We start from the raw sequence: 14,337 nt of genomic DNA, 5'->3' as shown, positions 1-14,337 counted from the left end.
GGGGGGATTTTGCGTTCCACTGGTTTGCTTTGTTTGCGGTTCACCAAGTCAGATGAGCGTCTTAACCTACACCGGAAGTACTTCACACGACCTTAGACGCGTCACACGCGAGGGGCGGAGCTTCCTCACGCGCCAAGGATCAGAACCGCTATATATCACAGGAACGGGGGAGATCGGTAAGGCAGCTAACTTAGACCCTGTTACTCCCCTGATGATTCCGGTAGGATGAAACGCGTCGGGAGACGCTGTCCACCACTGCGGCTTCATTAATATCTCATCATATGGAGCATTTGGATAGTGACAGAATATACCTGTGACATGCTGGTGAGATCCACCCACGGCAGTGGGCTTTTTTCTGCAGGCGCACATTTGATATATTAGTGCCTTATTGTGGAGCACTTCTAATATGAATTCACGTTAAATCCTGTATTAAGCATAGCTGGAACGCTCATAAATAGATGAGGAAGCAGGGGTTCCTTGAGGCATGTGATTTGGGATACTATGCGCTATTGTTTATTCTGAAGCCGCAGTGAAACGCTGCTTATATTCATTGACTGGCACTATTGGGTTATAGAAAAACCGTATAGGGGATGTATCTGCATTGGTATATCTAAGAACAGTGATTTATGCTAACATACTTTAGTGCGTAATACATTGGAGGAATAACTGACCCCAAGAAATTCAGGGGGCTTATATCCTTTAAGAAATCAAGGGTTTGAGATGTATGTATATATAGCATAATCCCGCCCCTCAGGGTCCCTTTTTCTTGGGCCACGGTTGGATACATTAAATATTAACCAAGGTGCAGTCAATTTTTAAACATTTATGTGTTTGTGTATATTAGTCCTCCTGTCCTGTGTGGTTTTTAGGGCACAGTCCATTCACTTTTTTTGGGTGTGTGTTTTTGTAGCCATTTTTTATGGTAATCGATTAAAGGTTACGTTTTAACTATATCCAATTGCTATAGCTACTGTTTATTTTTTGTTTGGAGTATACCCAGCTGATTTCTTCTTATACTGCATCTAACCCAGTAAATCGTTTTGGGGTTTTGGGCTTAGTAGCAGTGTCTGCACGTCAGCAGAGTAGCCCGCCTGTGAAGCTAGCTACACCGCCTGTGTATCTCTATTTTCACTGCATCTAATCCAGTTAATAGTTTTGGGCCTAGGAGCAGTGTCTGCATGTCAGCAGAGTAGCCCGCCTGTGAAACTAACTACACCGCCTGTGTATCTCTATTTTCACTGCCCGTCTGAGCATGGGGTAACACACATGGTTGAGTCTATAGAGCTGTTTACGCATACTATAGCCTGGGAATCGGAGGTCTGCTCCAGAGCTTCTGTGAATCCAGATGAGGAAATGATCTGCACTGATGCCCAGAATCTTTGTGAGTCAGATCCAGGCCCAGATGAAGAAGGTTCTGAGCATAATGTAGACCCTCATTACCAAATTGTAACTCCTGTTGCCTGTTTACCTAAGTACTATTTTTAACGGCATCTGGCCCAGGAAAACCTTTTGGGCCTAGTAGAATTTAGTGCTACTCAGCAGCGTACCCCACCCATGAAGCAAGCTACACCGCCTGTTTACCTAACTACTATTTTGTAATGGCATCTAGCCTGGGAAATCCTTTTGGGCCTAGTAGAATTTAGTGCTACTCAGCAGCGTACCCCACCCATGAAGCAAGCTACACCGCCTGTTTACCTAACTACTATTTTGTAATGGCATCTAGCCTGGGAAATCCTTTTGGGCCTAGTAGAATTTAGTGCTACTCAGCAGCGTACCCCACCCATGAAGCAAGCTACACCGCCTGTTTACCTAAGTACTATTTTTAACGGCATCTGGCCCAGGAAATCCTTTTGGGCCTTGTAGAATTTGGTGCTTCTCAGCAGCATACCCCATCCATGAAGCAAGCTACACTGCCTGTTTACCTAAGTACTATTTTGTAATGGCATCTAGCCCAGGAAATCCTTTTGGACCTAGTAGAATTTAGTGCTACTCAGCAGCGTACTTCACCCATGAAGCAAGCTACACCGCCTGTTTACCTAAGTACTATTTTTAACGGCATCTAGCCCAGGAAATTTTGGGGGGGCCTAGTAGAATTTGGTGCAACTCAGCAGCGTACTTCACCCATGAAGCAAGCTACACCGCCTGTTTACCTAACTACTATTTTGTAACAGCATCTAGCCCGGGAAATCCTTTTGGGCCTAGTAGAATTTAGTGCTACTCAGCAGCGTACCCCACCCATGAAGCAAGCTACACCGCCTGTTTACCTAACTACTATTTTGTAACGGCATCTGGCCCAGGAAATCCTTTTGGGCCTAGTAGCAAATTTTGCTACTCAGCAGAGTACCCCACCCATGAAGCAAGCTACACCATCTTCTTTCTTTCTCAATCTAACCCCTCGGCTCTGGGGTGTCCACTCTCCCTCCAGCTCTCTCCTTCTCACAGGTAGACTACCGCGTGTTTTCACACTGTAGCGAATCTTTTGGGCCCAGGCATAAGAAGTCGTCGAGGTAATGGATAATATGTGCCGCCTTACAAACGTCCATGACGACACATTCGAGGAAGCAACTAAATGCCTCAAATAGTGAGCAGGATATGGAGCACCCCATGGACAAACAGCGATCTATGTAGTATGCTCCTTCACAGAAGCAGCCCAATGGGAGGACACTATTCGGAGGCACAGGTAGTAACCGGAACGCCCCCTCAATGTCTGTTTTGGCCATTATGGTGCCCCTTACCAACTTCTTGACCCGCCTGATTGCCTCGTCAAAGGAGGTACAGTACATAGTACTGTACTTGGTTCCGCGTCGATGTTGTCGTTTACTGACCTGCCCCTTGGATATGACAAATGGTGGATTAGTCTGAATGTATCGGGTTCATTTTTTGGCACAACTCCCAACGGGGGTACCACTACCTCTTCTAAGGAAAGTGTTCTGAATGGACCCGCCGCCATTCAACCTAAAGATATTTATTTTTTTATTTTTTTTGTCAAGATATCTGGGTGTTGGTGGAGTGAGTTTAGATTTTTACTCCAGCCTTTCTTGATTTTAGAAGGGCATGACATGCCTATATCTGAGTCTCCTCCTCCTTTTACTCCTCCACCTCTTGTCTTTTGCATGACTATATGTAGTTGTGACTTTTCCATGTGTTTGTTGTGTCTTCTGAGCAGTTTGTCAGCTTTTGGACACCTTTAAAGGTGTTTTCTATGTGTTTTCCATGTGTTTTTATGTGTTTGTGTTTGCCTGCTATTGGTTTCAATGGGGTTCGACGGTGTTCGCCGAACACGCCCCTGTTCGACGAACCGAACCGAACCTGAACACTAGGGAGGTGGCTCATCTCTACAATCAACATACAGGAATTGCCTGCCAGTCACTGTAATGCCGTAGCCATCATGATAGTGGCACTACTGTGATTGATTGGCCACATTACCTAATCAGAGGTTATAAAAGGACCAGGGTGTGATGGTGTAAGAGAAGGTGATGGATGACGAAGTCACTGACCTAACTTGGGAAGCTGGCATGCAGAGCGACGACAGCAGTGCTGAGTTGGAGGGATCGGCAGCACCGAAACAGGCAGTAAGAGGCAGTGGGGTGACCAGAGGAAGAAGGCGGGCAACTGTTCCGCAGAGCACAACACTCGTGAATTTCTCCATCAAAGAGTTAGATGTGCCCCAGTTGGGACTTTTTAAAAGAGTTCTGAGACAAAAAATGGTCATTTGCAATCTGTGCCATGCAAAGATCAGCAGGGGCCTGACCACTAGAAGTCTAAACACCACCAGCATGATCAGGAATATGTCATCTAAGCACCCGCATCAGTGGGATGAACTCCTGGGTCCACAATTGGTGCCAGCGAGTGACACCACTACCTCTTCTCCTGTGCTAGGTGCCAATCCCCTGTCCATGATAGCGGCACTGATGCCTGCCACCCTGCACCTGTCCTTGCACGTTCTGAGGCACCATCTTCAGGCATGTCCAAATAATTTTCTCAGCACAGCGTTCAGCTGTTCCTACCCCAGGCCGTGGAACAAAAAAGAAATTTCCCACCCACAGGCCCAAACGCTAAACAGGCACATTTCCAGGCTGCTTGACGTGGAAATGTTGCTGTTTAGGCTTGTAGATGCAGGATTTCCGTTGACTCATGGTAGTAATCCGCCCCTTAGTACTCAGTCTCATACCACCAGTCTTTCTCCCAGTGTGGTATCCCTGCCTTGTACCAGCACGTGTCCAGGAACAACACCCATGCCCTTACCATCGCAGTTACTGGGATGGTCTACTTAACGACTGATACATGACAAGCGCTTGTGGCCTGGGATGGAACATTTCCCTGACTGCACACTGGGTGAACCTTTTGCAGGCTGGTGTTGAGTCCGACCCTGGCACGGCACATGTTCCTCCGACTCCGAGGTTTGCTAGCCCTACTTCTATCAGGGGTTCATCCACCTCCTACACCATTTCCTGCACCCGCTCCTGCGTTTCTTTATCCCCCATCTCCAATTTATCGTCTCAGAGCATGTTGTCCACATCAGCCGGGAGCTGGAAGCTCTGCAACACTGCCTCTGCAAAGCAACAACAGGCTCTGCTGAATCTAATTTTTCTAGGAGACAAACAGCACACTGCCGCAGAGTTGTTGAAAAGAGTAGCAGACCAGACAGATCTGTGACTCTCGCTGCTGAACCTACAACCAGGCATGGTCGTGTGTGATAATGGTGGTGGCTGTGAAGCTTGGCGAACTCACACATGTACCATGCTTGGCTCATGTGTTCAACTTAGTGGTTCAGTGGTTTCTAACAACTTACCCAGATTGTCACAGTACTCTGCGTGAGAGCCGATTTCCGCAAGTCAACTACAGCTACTACCGCTCTGGCAGTTGTGCACCTGCACATGCAAGTGACAGCTCACTGACTGGTGTGCGACGTAACCATGCTCTGGTACTTCACACTGTACATGCTGGCAATGTGACAATGCTTTGTGAGCAGTAGAGGCTAGTTGTTGAATACTAGCTCCAACTCGCCCATCGGTATTCTGGTCTGCCTCCGCACAATCCATAGTTTTTGCCTATGGGTTGTGACTAGTACTGCAAGTTTTTTAAAAGAGATTCACTATCTTAATGCAAATTGTCTTTTCAGACAAACTTAACGCCACCTATTGGAAGTAGGGATGTATTGTTCACAAACAATTTTGTACGAAAAGCCTCCTCCCTGCTGTGAACGATGGGAGCCAGAATCCCAGTAAGAGCCACTAAAGACCCTGAGTGGCTCTCAAGGGAGTAAAATGAAAGTTTTAGCTGCAAAACTCCACTCTTGAATATTTGGCTTTGAATATACTTGCTATACTCCTGAACATATAATGGATTTTCTTTTATTTCTGGGCCCCTCTGAAATATGGCTACCTCTTTCCTGTCTTTAAATCTAGTCATTTAAGTCAAGATGGTGTGGTAATCAAATGTTTTTTATGGATGTCTTCTGAGGATCATGCCAAGTGCGCTCCCTCGCTGGCCCTATTTAGTAGAGACGAGCCAGCAAAAGAGCGCACTGCCAGTGCACATTGTAAGGAGAGTATGAGGTGAGCAGAGAATAGCCCTGCTCCTGAAAGTGATGTCTGTTTTGGGGGCAACACTGATCTCTGCTCTTCGCATTCTTTTGTTACCATGTACACTGACAGTGCGTTCTCTTGCCAGCTCATCACTTCCTATAAGAGCCAGCAAGGGAGCGCACTGTCACTGTGCACTGAGAAGAATATTGCTCAGTGCGAATGGAGATTATACTGAGCATATGTCAGATTTAGTTTAACGGAAATAGTTTTAAAAAATAAAATAAAGCAATTAGCTTAAAGGCAGGGAGAATAGAGACTTATTAATTAAACCATATTAGAAAAGTTTGTATATTATTAAAATAAATGGAGAAAAGTTTAGGATGAAAATCAATATTAGTTTCGGACCACCGTTTTAAACGTTATACAAAGTGTGTAACTTGTATAATTTAACCCATAGATTACTCTGAGCTTAGGCACCAAATTTTAATTTTCCAAGAATGAGAATTCTTTTTTCCCTCTTTAGCTTTTACCATTTCACTAGTGTCTGCTTTGCTTATCTCTTTTTTTTTTTCCTCTACTCATAAAGCTTTCCTAACTGATTTGTAAATCATGTTTATCTCTTTTACGTCTCCTACATGCAACCATTCAGGAACTTGAACCTACAATAGCTTTCCCTAAAGCAGAGATAACCAGGCTCCACGGGAGATTTATTACCATTTTATGCAAATCTACTGTTACCGGCCTCCACTTCCTTAATTATACATGTTAGTTCAATACGAGCTTGTCTTTGATGTCCCCATCCTGTTTCCAAATTGTGTACGATTTCTATCGCATCCTCCCGTAGAGGTTTCCTCCATACGAGGAACATGCCAGGAGCGCGCTTGTAAAGACCGTTGGGAAATGTTTAATTGGTTAATCCCATCTGAGTTATGCGGACATATTAGCCTGCGCAGAAAATGAGAAACATTCCGGGGACCAGCCAGGAGACGTTTGCTCAAACCTGTAAGGCTTCCCCCTATAATGCAACCCTCTAGACTTTTTGTATATCTTGGCAGATCCCACTGGAAATTAATTCAAAGGAAATCCCTTAAAGTTTAATAAAGTTTGCAAAGTGATGAAATATTTGATGTAATATTCCGGATAACCATCTAAATAAAATAGAAAAAGAAGTTTTAGATTTTTTTTTTTCGTTTGCGCCATTTGCTTTGAAAAAATCCTCTGGTTTTTTTTACATTTGGGAGGCAAGCGGGAAAATACAATAGCCTTTATCAATGATTAATTCCTAATTAACTTGTGAGAAGGATTACGGATTGATCATAGCAGTCATGCTACAAAGAATAGTCCTTTAGACTTTAAAGCATTTCATGTTTTTGACCTTTGGGTTAAATGCCTGGTTTTTGCAGATTGTCTTTTTTCCCCCTTTCTAAAATGGTGTTAATATCTCCTTGCTCCTTGTTTTTATGCTATACGCGTTTATTATAGGATTAGTCATTTTTGGAAATTAGGATACCTATCATTGTAAATACATCATTGTAAATACACACCTGTACTTTGTATCTCCCCCACCTCACTGTAGATTGTAAGCTCTCACGAGCAGGGTCGTCTTGTGTTGCTTTGATTATTGTATTGTTAACATTGTTACTTATGACTGTTGTGTTTGAAGCTGTTAAACTGTAAAGCGCTACGGAATATGTTGGCGCTATATAAATAAAGATTATTATTATTACTTCGAAAGAAATATTGGTGGAACCACCTTCATATTCACTTGGTAAAAATGGTAAAACACCAAGTTAATTTTATAAAATTTTTTGGGTTCAGCCTAAGGCCTCATTCAGACGTCCGTTTTTCACGTACGAGTTCTATTTTTTTTTTCTCATCCGAGAACAACTGTTAAAAATCAAACCAAATTCTGATGACACTTTGCTAAAGTTTGTTTGAAACTCTGCTCAAAAACACTGATGAAACAGGACAATTTTTGGTGTACATGGAAAAAAAATGGACGTCCGAATGAGCTGTTATAGAAATAACCTTTAATAAAATCTAACCGTATTATGCCATAAAGTTACAGTAGGTAGTGAATGGAGGCGAAGTAATGGAGGCAGAATTTTGTGCCTAATCTTAAGGATCAATTTCGTGATTTGGTCATAGCAGTTATCTAATGTCTTTCGAACCTGCCGATATTCAGATCCTGCTGACACCTAGCCTTCCTCTTTGCGCCTATAATGGTTCCAAAGTGAATGCCTCCATTGAATCCTCCGTTATCGACAGGTTCGGCTGATGCTCTACTGTGTATTGAAGTACTGGTTGACTAATAGTCGAGAGAGGTGCTGAGCGCAGATGTGCTATTTCGGACTGCTGATCACATTGTTCTCTCTGACATAAGCCACCAACCAACATATCAGTCGGCAGCTTTCTCATAAAGAACACAGTGGTGAATGAACACTCGTATGTATAGTTGAGTAGGCTGAACCGGTCTTTCAGCTGAATGATTGACCTACAGTCATCTAATATATATGGCACCATTAAATGGGTTTATCTGGTTGCCTAAACCAGTTGATCACAAAGAGTCCTGCTGCCTAGGGAATCTTTTTTTCTTGAATCAATGCAATGGGCATCTGATGTGATGCACAGACAGGCTGAATTCTTCATAGAGAGAGTTGCTCTTCATAGCTGCACTCCAAACCAGCTAGTAGATGAGGACCTCCTCCATTACTTTCATGTCTTCAGGTAGATAGACAACCCCACTAAAGTCCATTAGTGGTTAGCACTGTTGCCTTGTAGCGCTGGGGTCCTGGGGTCAGACCCCACCAAGGACAACATCTACAAGGAGTTTGTATGTTCTCCCCAAGTTTGTGTGGGTTTCCTCCCACACACCAAAGTACGTAAAATAAATAAATGCCAGAAAATCCTTGTAACATGATAGTCAATCCATAGATCATCAAAGGGTCTGTTTACGTAAAATCAACCTGCGGCTGATCAACTACTTGCTGATCGTCGCATTTCAGTTCTGCGCTGAACAATCTGTAATGGATCGCTTACTGCGCATAGGCTGCCATTGTTTTTGACAGCGTGAATCCTGTTTACACAGAATCATGAGCTGCCAAGGAAGATGATCATTTGAGCAGCACAAAAGATTATTTCACCCAACAATTGAGCATTTGGCTTATTCATCAGATGATACTAGAGGTCCTAGGAATAATAGTTGTGCAGTGTAAATGCACTTTTATGGATCGGCATTCGGAATGTGAAACCCTTTTATCACATCCATGTGCATTAGTAGGACATATGGGCAATAAAAGACATTTAATGTGCAATACTATATTTGTTTTCTGGTGGTGGATAGAGAAAAGTTGGTGTTTCCAAGGAAAGTTGTGATTTTTGTTTTAGGAATTTTGGTGAATTCTTGTGTACCTGCTTTGTATTCCATGTTCAAACCTGCCAGCATACGGTAAGTCTTTGAAAAAAAACCAACAACATATACCGTAATAGGTAAATGTATTCAGGATAAGTCAATACCTATACACACAAAGACATAAAAGAACAATAACAAAGCGTAATGACAGTGATGTGGAGAATGGCTAAAGACAGATAATCAGCGTCGCCTAAATAATATATGAGACCGAGAAGAAAAAGAATATAGGAGACGCAGATGATATTTTTTACTTGATGTGACCTTCTAAAGATAAAATGTATTTTTAATGTTTGAGCTTTTTAATATGAAGTTGATCTACTTTTACAATGACTCCAGGATAATGCCAGCAAGTTAATATTGTTACAGACTTTCGGGTCATTCCTGATTTTCCATATGCTATTGAGTGACCCTTTAACTTGTTGAATCTACTCAAAAAATGAAACACAGAAAACTCCAAAAATGTTCTAAGAAAGGTGTTTGTACATTGGTTGATTTTACCTTTTTTGGAGGTTTTTATGGATTCCGGAAAGAGATGTTTGTCTCTTGAAGACAACACATGTCTATGTTCTCTTGTACAGCCTTCAGACATAATTAAGGGGATGCTATGCCCAGTACTCTAAGAGCACAGAGTTGTACTAGTGACAAATTTTGGCCTTTTTTTGTATCATATGGAATAATTGGAATATGGCTAGGTAATACTATATTTTCAGGGCAGAGATATCCATGGTTGCCTTGTCTATTAGGCCAGATCTTCTAAAATGTTCTACTTTGTTGATGGAACAACTTATCTTTCTAGAAGGGCCAGTTGTTATGGACATGCTACCTAGCCATTTCAAGTCTAGTCCTGATGAGAAGCTTACATTGGTAGGAATCCACTTCCTCCTACTCTTTCCAGCTGTGTGTTCTCAGAATATTCCTCTTACTGATTTTTTTTTGGCACTAGAACATATGATAACAACCTTTATTTATTTCTTTGTGTATATTAAAAGCTATGCAACAAACCACCTTTTTGGGAAGTCTACTCCTATGTCTAGATAAGATTTTTTTGGAACTTTTTCTCTATTTTGCATAATCTTGTGTATTAGCTTTTTCTTTGGGAAGCCCACTCCACCAAGGACTAGTGTGTCATTCTATTGCTTTCATCACATTTTCATCAAAGCCTCTATCACAAAATCCATCATTTTTTTTTACCTTATAGAATTTTTTTATGGGTAAATTGAGAGGTACCTTGATGGAAGCCGGATGTAATCTATGAAGCGCCATTTGTGTTTGTTGTATGATGCATACCTTCTTCGGCATGAATTCCATTGTTCTGTTCCCTTAACAGTCCAGACTAAAGGTACCTTCACACTAACCGACTTTGCAACAATAACGATAGCGATCCGTGACGTTGCAGCGTCCTGGATAGCGATATCGTTGTGTTTGACACACAGCAGTGATCTGGATCCTGCTGTGATATCGCTGGTCGTTGCTGAAAGTCCAGAACTTTATTTGGTCGTCAGATCGGCGTGTATCGTCGTGTTTGATAGCAAAAGCAACGATGCCAGCGATGTTTTACAATGGTAACCAGGGTAAATATCGGGTTACTAAGCGCAGGGCCGCGCTTAGTAACCCGATATTTACCCTGGTTACCATTGTAAAAGTAAAAAAAAAACACTACATACTCACCCTCTGATGTCTGTCACGTCCCCCGGCGTCCGCGCTGCTGCTCAGAGCTTCCTGCACTGACTGTGTCAGTGCCGGCCGTAAAGCAAAGCACAGCGGTGACGTCACCGCTGTGCTTTAGGGCCGGTGCTTACACAGTGCAGGGAAGCCTGACGCCGGGGGACGCGGCAGACACCAGAATGTAAGTATGTACTGTTTGGTTTTTTTTACGTTTACGCTGGTAACCAGGGTAAACATCGGGTACCAGGGGACTTCGGCATCGTTGGTCGCTGGAGAGCTGTCTGTGTAGCTGTCTGTGTGACAGCTCTCCAGCGACCACACAACGACGCTGCAGCGATCGGCATTGTTGTCGATATCGCTGCAGCGTCGCTTAATGTGACGGTACCTTAAGACTTAATACTTTCATGCAACGCACTGACCTTACTTTTTTACAATGTCACAAAACTGCGTACAAATCCGACTAATGATGCCTGTATGGAGATTTTATGATCCTTCCCTATATGTTGTCTCCCATACATTTGTTTTTCTACTAGGTTGTCTCTCACAATCCAAAACCAAGGAGTGGCCTCCTATGAAATTGTACCAAGGGCATATCGATTGTGGTTGCAGAGGGTGCAACTTCGACCGGTCCCGTTGGGTCAGGGGGTCCACCAACCTCAGCCTCGTTTGTCAGCTGATTGTGTGTCCTTGAACGTACTTTCAGCTGAAATGTATTGCAGTGCAGAGATCCACCGGCTCCCTGCTTTATAATTGTTATAGTGGCCACAGACCTATCAGAGGCCAGATGCTGATGTCACCTGGAAGGGGAACATTATTACACGGAAGGGCCAGGATGGGGGGCTTTATTACAGTAATAAGCCAGGTTGGGAGCCATTATTACAAAATGGGGCTAGGATGGGGGACATTATAACAAGATGGGGGAAATTATTACAAGTAGTGGGCCAGGATGGGGATATTATTACAGGAAGGGGCTATGATTGGGGACTTTATCACACAATGGGATCAGGATGGGGACATTATAACATGATTGGGGAAATTATTTGTGGAAGTGGTCCAGTCTGAGGGACATTATTACAGGAAGTGTCCCAGGATGGGGGACATTAATACAGGACGGGGCTATGAAGGGGGACTTTATAACAGGTTGGGATCAGGATAGGGACATTATAACAGGATGGGGAAAATTGTTACAATTAGTGCCCTATGATGGGGGACATTACTCCAGGACGGTGCTATGAAGGGGGACTTTATAACAGGTTGGGATCAGCATGGGGGACATTATAACAGGATGGGGAAAATTCTTACAAGTAGTGCCCTATGATGGGGGACATTACTCCAGGATGGTGCTTTGAAGGGCAACTTTATAACAGGTTGGGATCAGCATGGGGGATATTATACCAGGATTGGGGAAATGATTAGTAGAAGTGGTCCAGGATTAGGGACATTAATACTGGAATTTGGGCCCATTGATCTCACCAACATGCTGGGGGGCGCCCCAGTCTAAATTTTGCAGGAGGGCTCATGGGACCCTAGTTACACGACTGAATTGGACCAAGAGTGCGTTTGAGAGGACAATGCTGTAGAATATGATGGTGCTATAGAAGAAGCCAAAGAAAAATAATAAAAAGCTAAATTCTGAGACCCGTTGGCACAGTAACTGATATAAATGATTGCAGAATATGTTGGCAGCGTGCTATATAATTAGAAAGAAGTAAGGCAAATTGGCGGATTAGGTCTAGATTTAGTATATTTATTGTTCATACAAGTAGCATTTTTTTCTTTATAGCATCACACCAAATAAAGACCCTCTCAGTCCCCCGTACATGAGGTTAACTTGTTAGGAAGCCACAGGCAGAGGTGCCGATTGCAGAATTTCATCATCGCGAAACACATTGTTCCAACTCAGAAATTATACAGTCCAAAATCATCATCATGTATTTCCATCAGGATGAAATATCGGGAGCCGCGCTTAGTGCAAGGTTTTATTAATGATGTGCTGTCAGACGCTGGATGCTCTGCATATTTGCATATTAAACAGCTGAGTGAAGAAACATTCCTTTTATTGCTGCGGGAAATAAATCAGTTTAAAGCAAGTTTTCATCATTTATACTCCTTTCAGCTAAGTCTTCTTTTATTGAAATAAATTGTTGAAGTGCTTTAATCATTCCTTGAATACTGATGAAATTTACCTTGATAAGTGTGCGAGTGTGCGCGCACCTATATATTCTTATACGCTTCATCCGTTATATATAGGGGGGGCATATGCACACCAATTTTGCAGCGTAGGATAATGAGCAGAGAGGGAGAGATTCCATCAGAACGTTCTAGTAACCTCTGTCTGACCTCATACCGTCCCAGGCGGTGGCAGAAGCATCTGGCGCCCCTCTTACCCTCCCACCCGACTATAAACTGGTTATTGCTCTTATGCCTATATGTTTTCAAAGACCCTAAAGTCGTCTTGAGGGATTCATCCTTGCAGGGAGTAATGGGTTAAAAGACTAAGCCCACCCCATATATTCCCAATATTTAATGCTATTTTTTGACTTATAGCAACAAAGACCCCGTGGGTAATAAAACTCACATCGTCGTCTGGGTTCTGTCTGGTGGTGGCAGACAAAGTCTGATAAATTTTCATAAACCAACATCTTAAAGAGTTAAATGCCGCTGATCTGCTTTCACATCGAGATCAGAGAAATTATCCAAGTAGCTCTTATGAGGTTTTTTTTACATAAAAATAGAAATATCTTTTAGTCTTGTCTTCTGGACAGATCGTTGCCCCAAATGCTGTTTTTTTGTTTGTTCCTGAATTATTTCCCCCCCCAATCCTACCATATTTTACTATGATTGACCAGCTATGGGCTCCACATCGTCGCATTTTTGTGCATCGGAATGCAATGTGGCATCTGTGCAATCATTGATGATGGTGGTAGAGATGCCACCTATCAGGCTCCAAAAAGATTTATGTATGATTATGGTGGACTACACCGTTTCTCCCTTTGAGTCTCCCAATAAAGAGAACTTGTAGCCTCTCCTGACTTGTCAAAGTACATACCGTATTTTTCCGACTATAAGACGCACTTTTATTCCTCCAAATTTGGGAGGAAAGTGTGGGTGCGTCTTATAGTACGGATATAGCATGTGCAGCGAGTGGGATCGCACTGTTATCCCACTTCAGGATGTCCCCGCTGCCCGGAATCAGCTGCTGGGGAAAGCACATGGCCCCGCTGATTAAGTGCAGTGAATATTTATTAGCTGCTCCCCGCCCACCGATCAGCTGAGCAGTGAGCCGGGAGCAGCAATGCTGCACTTAAGCAGGGACACACAGTTTCCCCAGCACTGATTCCGGGGAGAATCTGTGTGTCCGGGGGAGGAGGCAGCAGCAGCAGGGGCCAGGAGATCGCTGCCTACCTGCCTGTGCTGGACGCTGAGCTGTCTGTGGTGCACAGGGAGGACCTGTGTGATGTCAGAAGTGGGCGGGCTGAGCATCACATGGCAGCTCAGAGCCCTCCCTCTTCTGACATCATCACAGGTCCTTCAGACTCCCTCCTAGAATCTGCAGCTTCCTCTTATGTCCTGCGCTGTGCAAAGGCAACAACAACAGGGAGGGCTCTGTGTGTGCAGCCATGGGATGCTCCAGCTTTTACCTCACCACAGTGTGGCTGGCTGCCACAATTAAGAGGTCAGTCTTTACAAAACACAATAAAGCACTCTGCCACTCCTTTGGTGAACTATAAC

At 43.5% G+C, this 14,337-nt stretch overlaps 1 protein-coding gene and 1 long non-coding RNA gene across 6 annotated transcripts in view; one reads left to right on the top strand and one right to left on the bottom strand.

The window, feature by feature from the left end:
- LOC143809742 (uncharacterized) overlaps positions 1–4,888 on the bottom strand; it is a 46,375-nt gene extending 41,487 nt beyond the window's left edge. Inside the window, exon 1 of the long non-coding RNA XR_013222429.1 lies at positions 4,793–4,888. This is a non-coding gene — a long non-coding RNA (uncharacterized LOC143809742). The remainder of the gene's footprint in view (positions 1–4,792) is intronic.
- Positions 1–14,337, top strand: part of WWOX (WW domain containing oxidoreductase) — a 1,206,506-nt gene that overhangs the window by 597,122 nt on the left and 595,047 nt on the right. The window lies entirely within an intron of this gene.

The sequence above is a fragment of the Ranitomeya variabilis genome, chromosome 2 (assembly GCF_051348905.1).
Source record: "Ranitomeya variabilis isolate aRanVar5 chromosome 2, aRanVar5.hap1, whole genome shotgun sequence".
Classification (NCBI taxonomy): Eukaryota; Metazoa; Chordata; class Amphibia; order Anura; family Dendrobatidae; genus Ranitomeya; species Ranitomeya variabilis.
Note: the sequence above shows the minus strand (reverse complement) of the source record. Positions and strands in the feature narration are given on the sequence as shown.